The sequence below is a fragment of the Spea bombifrons genome, chromosome 5 (genome assembly GCF_027358695.1).
Source record: "Spea bombifrons isolate aSpeBom1 chromosome 5, aSpeBom1.2.pri, whole genome shotgun sequence".
Taxonomy (NCBI): domain Eukaryota; kingdom Metazoa; phylum Chordata; class Amphibia; order Anura; family Pelobatidae; genus Spea; species Spea bombifrons.
In genome coordinates this window covers 26,051,477-26,064,540 of record NC_071091.1, presented here as the reverse complement: position 1 = coordinate 26,064,540, position 13,064 = coordinate 26,051,477, and the positions used below count along the sequence as shown (strand labels likewise).

General features: G+C 40.2%; 1 protein-coding gene across 2 annotated transcripts in view; it reads right to left on the bottom strand.

The window, feature by feature from the left end:
* UBE2E1 (ubiquitin conjugating enzyme E2 E1) overlaps positions 1-4,044 on the bottom strand; it is a 30,533-nt gene extending 26,489 nt beyond the window's left edge. The window contains exon 1 of one of the 2 annotated variants that reach the window (XM_053466656.1): positions 3,896-4,044. The gene's annotated coding sequence lies outside the window, so the exon portion shown is untranslated. The remainder of the gene's footprint in view (positions 1-3,895) is intronic. The other variant, XM_053466658.1, reaches the window with a different exon arrangement.
* Between the last annotated feature and the right edge of the window lie 9,020 nt (positions 4,045-13,064).

The following is a 13,064-nucleotide window of genomic DNA, read 5'->3' as shown; positions in this document are numbered from 1 at the left end:
GAAATTCACCATTTGAAGGTTCTGTTCCACCTACTCAATTTTAACACTTTTCTAAACTTTTCCAATACTCAAAACTTAAACAACTACACCCTTATGTGAAATAACCCTTTAACTAACTAAATGTTTGCCAGGAACACTTGTTATGTTACACTAAAGCAGGCATTTTGTGTGTGATGGGTTGTTGCCATAGGAACTGAAAAACTTTACAACCCAAAACTAAATATAAACTAACAAAATATAAAAAAAAATATTAGTCGTAACCACCCAGCCTTAAACTTCGTCTAATAAAAGTCTATGTAGGAAGGGACTTCATTTGAATTACCATAAAGAATCAGCTCAGTGTTTGAGCTGTGGAAGTCACTCAAAACCTCACATGACCAACAACAATGGCTGCCTCCAAAATTCATTAAAACCAGGTTTTTGTCAATGTTAATCCACAACATTACTGTATAAAGCACTGTATTGTATGCGCAAGGAGACAAAAATCAATGGAATTTCCTCTTTAAACGTCTCTGTATTGTTTTTAAGTGATTAAACTTTAAGAGGAAACAATAAAATATCAGTTCTGCTAAAGTGTATTTGTTTAACATACTAAAATTAATGTTTTGTCTAAGTGGAACAGCACCTTTACCTCAAAAGCATTTACAGCATTTAATTAGGTAGTCATACGGCTATTAAAGATACATCTTATCCAAATCTCCTGGCTGTAAACATAAACCGTACTGTGTCTTCTGAATCATGAAAAACATTTGTTTTACCCCAAGAAGTTATTGATACATGATATATTTATTACATCCATAGTTTTGCACCAAGATGTTCTTCATAAATAAAATATACAGCTCTTAGACTTTAAATCTAAGATTGGGGTTTGTTAGATTATCCGGTGTACACCTACAATAACTCTTGCCTCTAAAGAGTGCACCCCAGAACATAAATGGTTAAAATGTGACCATCATATTAAATTCATAATATACGATCATTCAAACCTGTTGCTCAGGAGCAGCCGTGACTAAAGATCTCTACTCTATTAGAGATTGAGTCCCCATTTTAGAGTGAAGATGGGCAGAATTGATTGTCTAAGTCAGCAACAACTCCCAACATCCCCAGCCACCCGAGTAGCTGCTGAACTATAAATCAGCATGCCAAGCCAATGAGTCTGGATAAGGATGATGGGGCAGCAATGCAAAGAAGGCTGCTACTTAAAGGGCCAGCATGTGCACGTTGCATGGTAGGTGTAGGGAGGGGGCTGTCTATATGCATTTGCCCCTTCCGATACCCCCTGCTATTTTCTGCGTAATAGTCTTGTATGCTTATGTTAAGTCAGCTCCAGCACCGGCTCGGGGAACGCCATGGGATGGGGTCGGCTTAGAACCCCCCATGCGCATCAATCCAAGCATCCAATCAAAAATCATCAGACCAAGGTGGGGGATGGGAACTGCACCTCCTACATAGGGTAAGCGTGCTTTCTTTTATTGTTTCTGAAGTAGTCACAGAATACTATGATATGTATTCTTTATAAGGGCTGTCCCTATAGAGCTTAGAGACAAAAGTAAATTCAACTTCTAATGGATTTTAGAAGAGCTGTTGGGCATTCGCAAACACGTGCTTGTGGAGGTCTGCAAAGGGGTTAAATATATCACTTTCAGTATATTACACAAACACACCTGTGTACTCAAGGAAGAAGACACCCTGCTTTACCACTGGAAACCACAGGGTCACGCTCAGTACACGCACATGTACATGTATGGAATCTGGGGGCCAACCATGTGTTAAGGCATTTTCAGTAGCCACAGTAAATCAATAGAAATTTAGGGCAAGAGGGCATAAATCCAAAGGATCAAATAGCAGTTCTAAAAATATTTGAAAACGGCATTAGCCGGGAGGGAGTGATTGGTAGCCCTAAAGCTGCTTTTCTTCACTTTACTCCCCTCTCACATAAAAGTTTTCTGCTGTAAAAACTTCAAACCTTAGTCCTTCATCTTATATTCCAGATAGTCTTATATATATTTAAATTCCACTCACTGTATTAACCTCTACCACTTCTGCTAGAACGCCGGTTCAATTTGTCTACCATCCTCTTAGTGACATAAATCTTTACAAATAAGCCTCTGACCCTCTAGTTTTACACCGTGACCTCTTGTCCTAACATTTCTCCTTCTTTATAATGTCCTTTGTTGAATACCTCTATGTACTTAAATGCCCCTACCACATCCCTTCTCCTGCCATTCTCCTGAAGGCTATACATATTGAGGTCATTCACTGTTTTAGTAGACCTCCTCTGAGCTCTCCTCAAAACATTGATAATCTTCTGGAGAGGTGGCCTCCAGAACTGTACCCAATACTCTAGGTGAGGTCTGACCAGAGGTCCGTAAGGTGGAAGAACCACCTCTCCTTTGCTTCTAAAGTCTCTCGCTACACAACCCAGCCTCATACTGCATTCTCAGTTACATCTCATCCTGGACCCAGGCAGGTTAATATCTTGGACTGGCCCTCCAAGCAAGGCGAAGCCGTTACAACTTATACTGTTAGTATAACAGTGACACTGTAAAATATATCACTGGTTTTATCTGAACTTTTCCAGTGAAGTCTACCGGAGAACTGGTATTCTATGGCAAGCAATGAAGTGCCCTCTGTTGGAAAAATCTGGTCCCAGGTGTGAAAGGTCTTCTGCGTTAAACGATACTGTGGGGTTTATGTATAAAAGGTAATTCTGGTAAAAATGTTGTTATATGATAAACCTATGTGAGTCCTGCCCAACTCCTGCAAAATGTTTTACTTGATTTTCCTACAGTGAAGTCCATGTCTACTAGCTGGCTCTTTATCCTGCAGGTATTCTGGAGCTTTGTTTCATTAATGACGTCCCTGGCCATCTTTAATCCCTGCCCTTACAAACATGTTTGTTTGTCTTTATCTATGATCGAGCATATCCGATACGAATGGTTTAGGTGGTCAGACAGAGAGAGCCATCAAACAACCAAGTGGCTCTTTACCTTCCATCAAGATGTAAGACGGTATATGGTGAGAGAAGCCAACGGACAAGGGCCGGTCTGGGTGAAAATAATGTCAGTGTACGTTATACTGCTTTAAATTGGTCATATGTGATAAATATGTGAGATCTATCTCTCTCGCAAACACCGCTCTGGCTTATAATAAATTCCTTGTTTTTCCAAAGGCATAGTTATAGGGTTTGTCGGAAGCAAGACCCAGCGAAGGTTATTTTAACACTTCTAGTTACGTCATCGCTGGAATCCATGTTATCTGTAGATACTGATGGGCTGGAGATCTTATACTTTCTTAGAATCTGGAGTAAGGATCTGAACTTCCATTGTGCAGCCCAGGAGTTTGTACACCATGTTTAAAAGTCAGTACGTTAATACAGGATGATATGGGTGGTTTTGTCATTTCTTCCCCCTTTAAACTCATCCTTCAAGCAGCTAGGGCAAGTTTTGGTTTGGCAGGTTGATTGTTTAAACCCCCAGACTATCCTGGCCATCACAGGGTTAATATTAAGTACTTTTAATTATATGGAAGGGGGTCTCTTCTCTTCCCCTGTAGTCTTATATAGGATACGGTCTCCCTCACCCTATATGATCACCATGGGGATGTATGGCTCAGTCCTATGGGGGTTGTTCATAGCTGCAGACGAGCACTGATCTCATCAAATGCAAATAAAGAGTCCCTCTTGCTATTGGAAAAGATATAAACCGATGGCTCATCATCTCTTGCAGGAATACTACTCCCATCACATTATAAATGGCTGAGGGTGATGGGAACTGTGATCCAACAACCGCTGGAGGGCCGCAGTTCCCCCACCGTGGTGCTAATGAGTAGGTGATTTCCCCCCCGTTGCCTCCCGCCCCCGGCCCCCCACCCTGGCTGGGTGATCGCCCCCTACCTGTTACCGGGATCGAGTTTTTACTCTGCTCCGTGTCTTCTAGTACTGGGTTCAGCCGGGCCCGGGACTCGTGAGACTCACAGGAGAAGCGGAAGTGCAATAACTAGTGCGAGGCAATGGCTGCTCCTCACTACACGAGACATGCTGGGACTGTCACCGTGCCAGAGGCATGTGGAGAGACGGCCGCAAAGGCACTGGCATGGAAGGTGCAGAGACAGATAGGTGAGTGCGAGCAGGAGGCAGGAGATAGGTGAGTGCGAGCTGCAGATAGGTGAGTGCGAGCAGGAGATAGGTGAGTGCGAGCAGGAGATAGGTGAGAGATATGGCCCGGTAAGAACGCCTGGGCTCTGGAGCAATTGCTCTGTGTGCTCTGCCGTTAATCTGACCCTATACATTAAGCTTTTGAGACTTCGGAGGTTTCATTCAGATGAACAAAGATACTTTCGATGTCCCAATAGCATATGTAAGTTTCATCTATACTGGCCCAATAAAAGGTGTCAACTTCCATTAAAGACTCCATTTATTCCTGGGCTAATACAGCTTTATCCTGTTTTATTATCTTTCAGACCTAAATTTCTCTGTGTCTCTCTCCACTACTGATGTGTTTTTTTATCTAGAAGCTCAGAATGCTTGCTGGGTATGAGTGTGAGTGTGAGTGTACGCAGTGCTTCACAGCCCTAAAAGCCACAACGTTTTTGGAAAGAGCAGAAAAGCATATGATAGCTGTGTGGGCCCCATTACATTTTTTGTGGCCCCCCCTGCTTCAAGCAGCCGAACAGTGGCAAGAACTGTCAGACTACAGGGGTCAGCAGTTTTACATCAGGTCAATGCGTCTTATTTTTGTTCTGATCAGTTAATAGTCTTGTAGAGGGCCCTGTAGGTCGGAGGTATTGTCCACTCTTAGTGGAGCCACTTGCGGGAACAGCAGGAGATAGATCTATTCCATTGGATATGTTCCCTTCTCCTAGTACTCCCCACATATAGAGTTGTGAAAGAGGAAACATGACTACAATGTGTTCCAGAGTTGGGGACACCCGAAAAAGTAGACTGTTTTGGGTATCACTGCACATGTACAGTTAACCCACTGTGAGTCAGCTGAGCTACTTGTGTCCAGATGGTTAAAACACCTCCCAAAGAGGCCATTCCTTTAGTGTCCTGCACCAGCCACATGGAATAAATTAGTTAAGTCACTGAACAAATTACCGTAATTTATGTGATGTAAATACACAGGTTGATAGACAGTACGGTTTAAAGCTACCCTGCTCTTAAGACATGCTACCACGTTCTATCACGTGACATCAGGTGACCTGTTTCCCCTATGCGTGCTTCTATAAGGAACAAACGGAGGAATCCTGTTGGCTTCTTCTCTTGAAAGGTTATGAAGGTGTCTAATTAAAAACAGAAAACCATAGAAAGTAACATACATGGCAGATGGGACATCTGCCATGGACCATTCAGCACATATAGTCTGACCACTTTTCCCTGTATAAACCTGAAACCTTATTCGGTCCCCATCACTGTATTAATATGTTGCAAGGGAGAAGAACAATGACGAGAAGCTCAGAAGAATTCTGAGGACCATTTCATAGACAAACTATAATAAAAGTAAGGACTATGCAAGACCTGCAAGATCTGACTGCAAACAATAATGAATTAATCGGCTGCTGTCATACTACAATGAAAGGATTACTTTCTTGAAAGAATGGCCAGATTGTGTCACCCGAAGAAATATGAAAGGTTTGTCTAGCTGCAGGACATGCAAAGAGTATAGTCAGTAGTGTAAATGGCTTTTCATATCTTGGTAGGTTCTTAAACATGGTGAACGGTAATTATATAATAAAATATCTATTACAAGGTGCATTCTGAATGCGGACCGTGTCTGCGTCCGTTTCCAGAACTGATCGTGTAAGCCTCTTATAGTAGATGAGACAGACAAACAAGGAATGGACTGCAAGGCACATGAGGAATTGACAGGCCACGATGGATGATTTAGAACTGTCAAGAGTGCAGAAGGCAGACATTAAATTATCAGTGTGCATGAAGTGACAGCTGAAGACCTACCAACACTGCTTCACCACATTAGATATGGATTGACTAAATGCTAAGGAATCTATAGACTAACCACAAAAGCTATTCAGCTATTGTCACAGTTTGAGGGACATTACATTAGAGAGACATGATTAAAACGGTTCATTATGTTGAAAGGATATCTGGCGGTCAGAAATGAGAACATCATAAGGTACTATTTCTTTTATAGAGAAAACAGTATTGGTTTTTAGGCAATTTACACATACATTTTGTGGCGCTTTTCAGATGAATGGAGATAAACAAACTGGCATTTAGTGAAACAGATGAAATAAAACATAATGGGATCCCTGCTTGTCAGTGTTGTCTATTTAAAGCAGGACTGTCAATACACGGCCAGCCCCGCTACGGTGTGGGGAGAGGGGGTGAGTGAATAAATAAATAGAGGAATGAAGGATTCAGGGCATCCTCCGAGCTCCCTCTGACACCCGTTTTTTCCCCTTTCTTCTTATCTCCCCCCGAAAGCTGCAATGTGCTTGGTCTGTATACCCAAATGCTGTACCTTCCCAACCCCTATCTGTGGTTCACCTTTTTTGTCACCCTGAAGAAAAAATAAAGCGAAAAACCATTGATTTACCAAATAAATAAAGCAGGATTGTCAAGATCAAAGGCTACGAACTTCAATGATCTCTAGATATGTTTGCTTCAATATAGATGGATCTATTCAATATCATTAAAGCTGATTTGCATACCGGTGTTTAAGCTGTACAATCCAGAAATCCCATCTATAAATGTCTATTGTGGCTGGGAATTTTACAATCTGGAGGTTGGGCTGGAGCCAGAAGGTGAGAGGCAAGGAGTTACACAGACATGGAGCAGCACAACAGGAAGTCTTGAAAACAAATTAGAAGCTATGAAGAAAGGGATGCAGAGGTCACATACACAACTATATGGAGTATTAAGTTATTGTCCAAAGCGGTAGGCAATACTATGATAAAGGAATGTCCAGAAGCCGCAAGAAGGAAAGACATTCATCCTTAGAAGAGGCGGGGGTCAGAATTACTTTTGGTCAAATACTGGCTAATGTTTGGTACGCAAGGCTTAACTAGGTAAAAGTGCACCTTTTGGAAGGTTAATTCCAAAATAGCTCCAAAATTCCAAAAATAGTTCCAAAATAGCTCAGGTGGTTTAAAGAAGGGATGTAATAGGCTGCTAGGTAAATTACATTAACCTATGAAAACAATAAAGCACACAACGTTACAGCTTCGTAGGTTAATGTTTGGTGGAGACAGTATCTAATACCACCTTGTGCGTTTCATGTCCATGCACCAAATCTGGTTTGCCCTATCCTAATTCACTTCTTACTCCCAGTAATAACATTATTTAGGTAAAGAGGCCTCTTTACCCAATGGATTGCTTAGTATGTCATCTCTAGTCTTGTCATGCCCTCTAAGTGTATGAACTGTAAGAAGCGCTGCATTAAGCACCATAACTCCTTTGAATCATCTACTAGTAATAGAGACATACTAGAAAAAGTTGAAAATTTACCAAGAAAGCATAGAACAGTGACATTGACAAACCCCTGGACGGGTTTGTGTGGAGATTTGAGGTGAGCCTAGTGTGGGATGGGGCCTTCACTATTTACATCCAATAATGATTTTATAAAAAATAATAATAATGTTTTTTTTTTAATAATAAGCCTCTGAAGGAAGGGTCTGATGGACCTTATCTATTTAATTTCTCAGGGCTATTTCCTCTCCCACTGTTTAACTTTGTCCTCAACCACCGGCTACATTGTAACCTAGCAAGAACAGGACCTTCTATTTTGTATCAGTTTGTTATTGTGTGTGATTTGAAATTATTTTACTCACTGATGGATAGATAAATAAATTCTCAGGTCTGTTTCCTAGAGTGACAGGGCATGTCAAGCTGGAAGGTCAGATAACCTAAACTTAGCCATTCTTATCTATCATACTTTCATCTAATTTAAATTATCAACATTTCACCTCATGCCTCAACATGAAATAAGGGGAGGACACTTTAGAATCTTGCCGGTTAGAATGTTTGTGTGATGATATCATACACAAGGAATGTCCAGCTCTAGTCTCTGAGGGTCAACAATAAACATAAATGGAATATGGCTGTTGTGGTAGAACAATAGAAAATAGTGAGAATATTAGGCAAATGCAAATATTGTGCATCTGACAATCAGGAATAGTACAATTTACAGAGATTCTAGACTTTGTTTATACAGTATTTGATGGAGGTGAAAGCTAACATTCCAGCTAACAGGTAAATCCAAAATTATTAACTTCTTTAACACAAACCAGTGCAATACAACAAAAAGGCTGTCAATTAGGTCATTTAAAAACTTGTTAGGGGACTTTCCAGTCAGTGATTTAACAAAAATGGCAGCCCCCCCATGGACCCACAAGCCCCCCCCATGCTTTTCCCTGCTGCTTAATGGGTCACCTATATACAAGCACATATGATGGAAACAGGTCACAGGTCAAAATGTGCGGGGTCACACGACATTAAAGATTATAACAAGGTTAAAAAAATTGAAGATTCCCTGATGATGTCATAATCTTATTATGTTGATTTCATAAAGAACAGATCAAAGTAACATTAAAAAGATCTTTTACATAACAGTTTGGATATTTTAAGATGTATGGATTATCCGCCAACGATACCATGAAGATGTGGTAATCGTATCATGAAAAGCTCTTAATGAAAAGATCAAAACAAGTTTAAAAAAGATCTTTTACAGTATGTTTATATGTTTTGATGATTCCCTAATGATGCCACGATAACGTTATAATTTTATCATGATGTCATAACGAAAAAATCCTAACAAGGTTAAGAGTTATCATTTTTTTTAAAATATTTGAGAATTACATCAGGTGGCCTGGTAAGCTTCAGTCTGCTCGCACCCTGCGACACAAAGTATCCTGGCAGCTGGAAGTAAGCCAGCAGCACGGGAGGGCTGGCAGTTGCTGGCCTTGGGGGGGTAACCACAAGACATTGGCCCAAACACCATCCTGCTGGCCTGTGCTTCTGTTTATTACCTTCTTTTACACAGTAGAAATATGAATCTTAAGTATTTATATACACGTGTTACATCTGGATCTGTTTTCTTTTACACTTGCTTACATTATTTTATACACTAACATATCCATACACAGTGATTTCTATATATATACACACGCACACACATACACATAAACACTACCGTTCAGAAATTTGGGTTCACTTAGCTGTTTTCATGGAAAACAAGGACATTTCTAGCTGTGTAACATAATCCCAAAAGAGTGATGTGAGTGATAAAGGGTCACTGTTTTTTTATCCATTTCGTGTTAATTTAATGGACGAAATTTGCTTTACTTTAAAAAAAAGTGACAGCCTCTGTAATGTCCCCCCAGCCCCCATATTGTCCCCACAGCCCCTATAGCGTAATGTTTTCTTTTATACTTACACACACTGAAATATTCACACTCAAATATAGATACAAATTTATATTTACATACACACATGTATACAAACACATCCTGTGTGAAAGACCGCTGTGGTTTGCAGTTTTCCCATAGCAAATTATTGTAAAAGTTTATTTTCAAAGTTTTTTGACAAATCTATATTTCTAAAAATATGCTGTCGCAATCTGTGGTGACAGTTGCTAGCTTTTTAGAATAGTGGCACCTACATCTTTTATATTAAGTGTATACTCTGGTTTCTATATTGTTGTAATCCAGTATTGTTTACATGTGTAGCTGTTTCAAACAGCGAAGTGGAATGGCTTAAAGTACAACTCCAACCATAGTTCTATATCCTTTTGTCCTATGGTTGTAAGGACTGTGTATGTAATACTTGTCACAAAAAGTCTCATAAATAGTAAAATTATAATTTATCCCTATGTTTTATGCGAGTACTCACCTGGATGTTGCATGTTGATCTGAACATAGCGCTGATTACATTACATGTGAGGCAATGTATGATGTAATCACATAAATATTGATGCTACAAGCCACATACTGTCCCAAAAATAGCAAAATGGTCTTTGGGTGGGGTTGGGTGTTTTCTTGTAGGTGACAAATATGGAGTTGGCGATGCGAGGCATTGAAGGTCCATCCTAGTGTAGAGGCTGAATGTCTTTGGGCAACCAGCTGGGGTCACCAGCCTGGAAGCTCGGTGTGGGCTTACCCCGTGGGTGGTATTACTGAAGAGGCCGTGCAGTGCCTTCAGCATGTGGAGTATGCAAGCAATGGCAAGTTCTCAAGTTTGTCTATTGTGGTTTCCTGTGGGCTTGGATGAATATGTGTTTACAGAATGTTACCATGTTTATTAATATTCTTACTTTATGTTTCCGATTATCTATGTGTTTAATAAACATCTTGGTCTTTTGAAACCCACCTTTGTCTCTGTCTCATGTTTATCTTTGGACAAGGGATCCCATGACTTGAAGGTACCTGATCAAGTCCAGTTAGGAAAAATGACATCTGTAGTTAACACTGGATGTAGTACCTATAAATCACACTGGGAAAGCAGGAACTAATTATTAGGTAAATATGTAAAATAAACTGTGAGAGTTCCCTATTAAGTATGTAACTATTTTTACTTCTCTAAAGGAAGCAATAAACAAAATGTGAAGGCAGCTGAAATGAAGGAAATGGCTTATTGCTAAAAATACCATACTTGTGAGGGGGCATTAAGCCAAGACTGCCATGCCAAGGCATCCAAAATCTTAATCTTTAAGCAGAAGCTTGACATGAACTAGAAATTTGTTGACATAATAAACAAGATATATTTCAGTGAAAGTAATCCTTCTTGTATTATTAATTCACTTTTTTTTTGTACATTTACATACTAGTTTATTTTATTGCTGCAAATGATTTTACCTTATTAAGGCACTGGGTTATGATGTCATAAAACTAGGTCTTGAATCACCCAAATCCCATAACGTTTCGCACATGGGCATCTCAAGTGCACATAGACTTTGTGCTCATCAAGTGTCACAGAATGAAATATTATTCTTGTGTGTTGTTTAGACCAGGCTGATCCTAGACCAAATGACACCCTAGGCAATCCCTAGATGAAATGACATCCCTTTTTGGCAACCCTGCGCATTTTTTTCATTTTAGATAGCATTATGTTTTTACATAAATATTGTTTGTATATACAACACATTCTGATCAGAAAAGAAGTACATTGAGTGAGGAATGAGTGGCACAAGGAGTTTGGCCCCAATAGGGCATGGTGCCTAAGGGCTGCTACCACAAAAGACCTGCTTCCCTTGGAAGCATACCCTATTGTCCAGCACCCCCATGATTTAGGCACCCCAGATCGGTAAAGATGGTAGCAACATTATATTTACAACTAGAAGTATGTTTTCAAAATCAACGTTTGAGCAGGGCCCTCCTCACCTGTTGTCGCTGTAAGTCAATTAGTTATGTTATATACTACTTCTTACGTCCTGTCTACCCATTGTACAGCGCTACGGAAATTGATGGCGCTATATAAAACATTACATAATAATAATAATAAATGACCTACAATCATGATGGGAATCAAATTTCAGAGAGGTTTTTATGTTTTTGTAGGGGTAAAATTATGGGGTTTATTTACTAAATGGAGAAATGATGAGAATGCCTCTATACTTCTAAAGAGTATAAATATACACATTCCATGCAAACACAAATATGCTTATTGTATCTTTTAAACGATATAGGTTGATCTCATTTGGCCGGATTGTTTTCGCTATGATGATAACCTCTTGGTTAACCTTCATAACCACACGTAGAATACGTACATTTAGCTGCTGGAAAGGGGTTAAATAGCAGCTTGTGCTTTGAACTGAAAGCACCTGTAAGTCTTTTGAGCTTGCTAGACTGCAAGGCAAAGTTATCTATGTTCTGCTTAGTTACCTGTCCGTAGCTAAGGAGACAGACAGGAATGTGGAGACCAATTATCCACTGCTGCATTGTTAAACAGGTATTAGTCTCACAGGCCTAAGGTCTAGACTGGTCGTCCAATCTGAAGTTCTGCTGAGAGTAATTACAGCATGAGCACTGGACGCGTTTTATGTACTGCAAAACATTCTACAGACACCTTTACAAAGTAGTCACTTTGTTTGCTCGATGAAAATGACCTACTTGGTATTTATGTAGGCCAGTGTAGATAATGTCCATTCAAGGAAAAAGTCAAGAATGATTTCTTTTTACTTTTGAGACAATATTGGATGAAAGCCTTATTGAGGTTTTTGCAACCTTCTTCTGGGTCAACAGTTATGGCTACTTGGCAGATGGCTTGAGGGAACTCCATGAGTTGAAAGTAGACCCAGACAGGCCATTTGGCACAACGGGCCGCTGCCAGGCATTGCACCATATGAACCCGATCTGCTACTCCAGTGGCTGATTGGGTGCTGTATTGTGTGGCCACTGGCTGTAAGGTGCGGCCCATCATGCTCAGCAGCCATTCCATTCTTGCGTCAGGCAGCCACCAGCCTTAAAGTGCCGGGGCTGCCTTGTTGTCCCCAGTAAACAATAAGAGGCTCTTGGTTAGCGTACTTGCTTTTGCTCCCATCCCTAGCGGTAAAGAATACCTTGCCTTTGCTTAGTCCTACGTTTTCTGACCCTATATGGATCAACAGGATGCACTTTATAGCCTTTAAATTCTTCACAAATCTAGACCATTCCTCTATCACTGAATAGTTGAGGTGAGGCAGCTGTGGACATTGAGCAGCGTTGCTCAAGTTTCCTGTGGTACTAAATGACAACTTGATCTACTGTTTATTTTTGTAACCTTTCCTAGCAAAACAGATTTTCCCTGATACCTCTGATCCCTTACAGGCACCACTCTACATCAAGACCTGAGTGTCTGTCTATACAAAGGAAGAATCTGATACCAACAAATCTGATTGCCGGGATAAGATTAGGTTCTAGGGCCTCTTAAGAGAATTCTTAATACCAAAAAGATGGCTAAGATTGACATTCTTTTGGGCCAAAAAACGCTGGAGGCTTGTTCTTCAACACAAGGCCTCTCCTCCTCTGCTCATCTATTATATTATCTAATGAATTACCAAGGGAAGAAGTTATGTAAGATATGGTAGATAGATTTAGGAGTTAGAATTTGTTTTGCAAATAACCATATG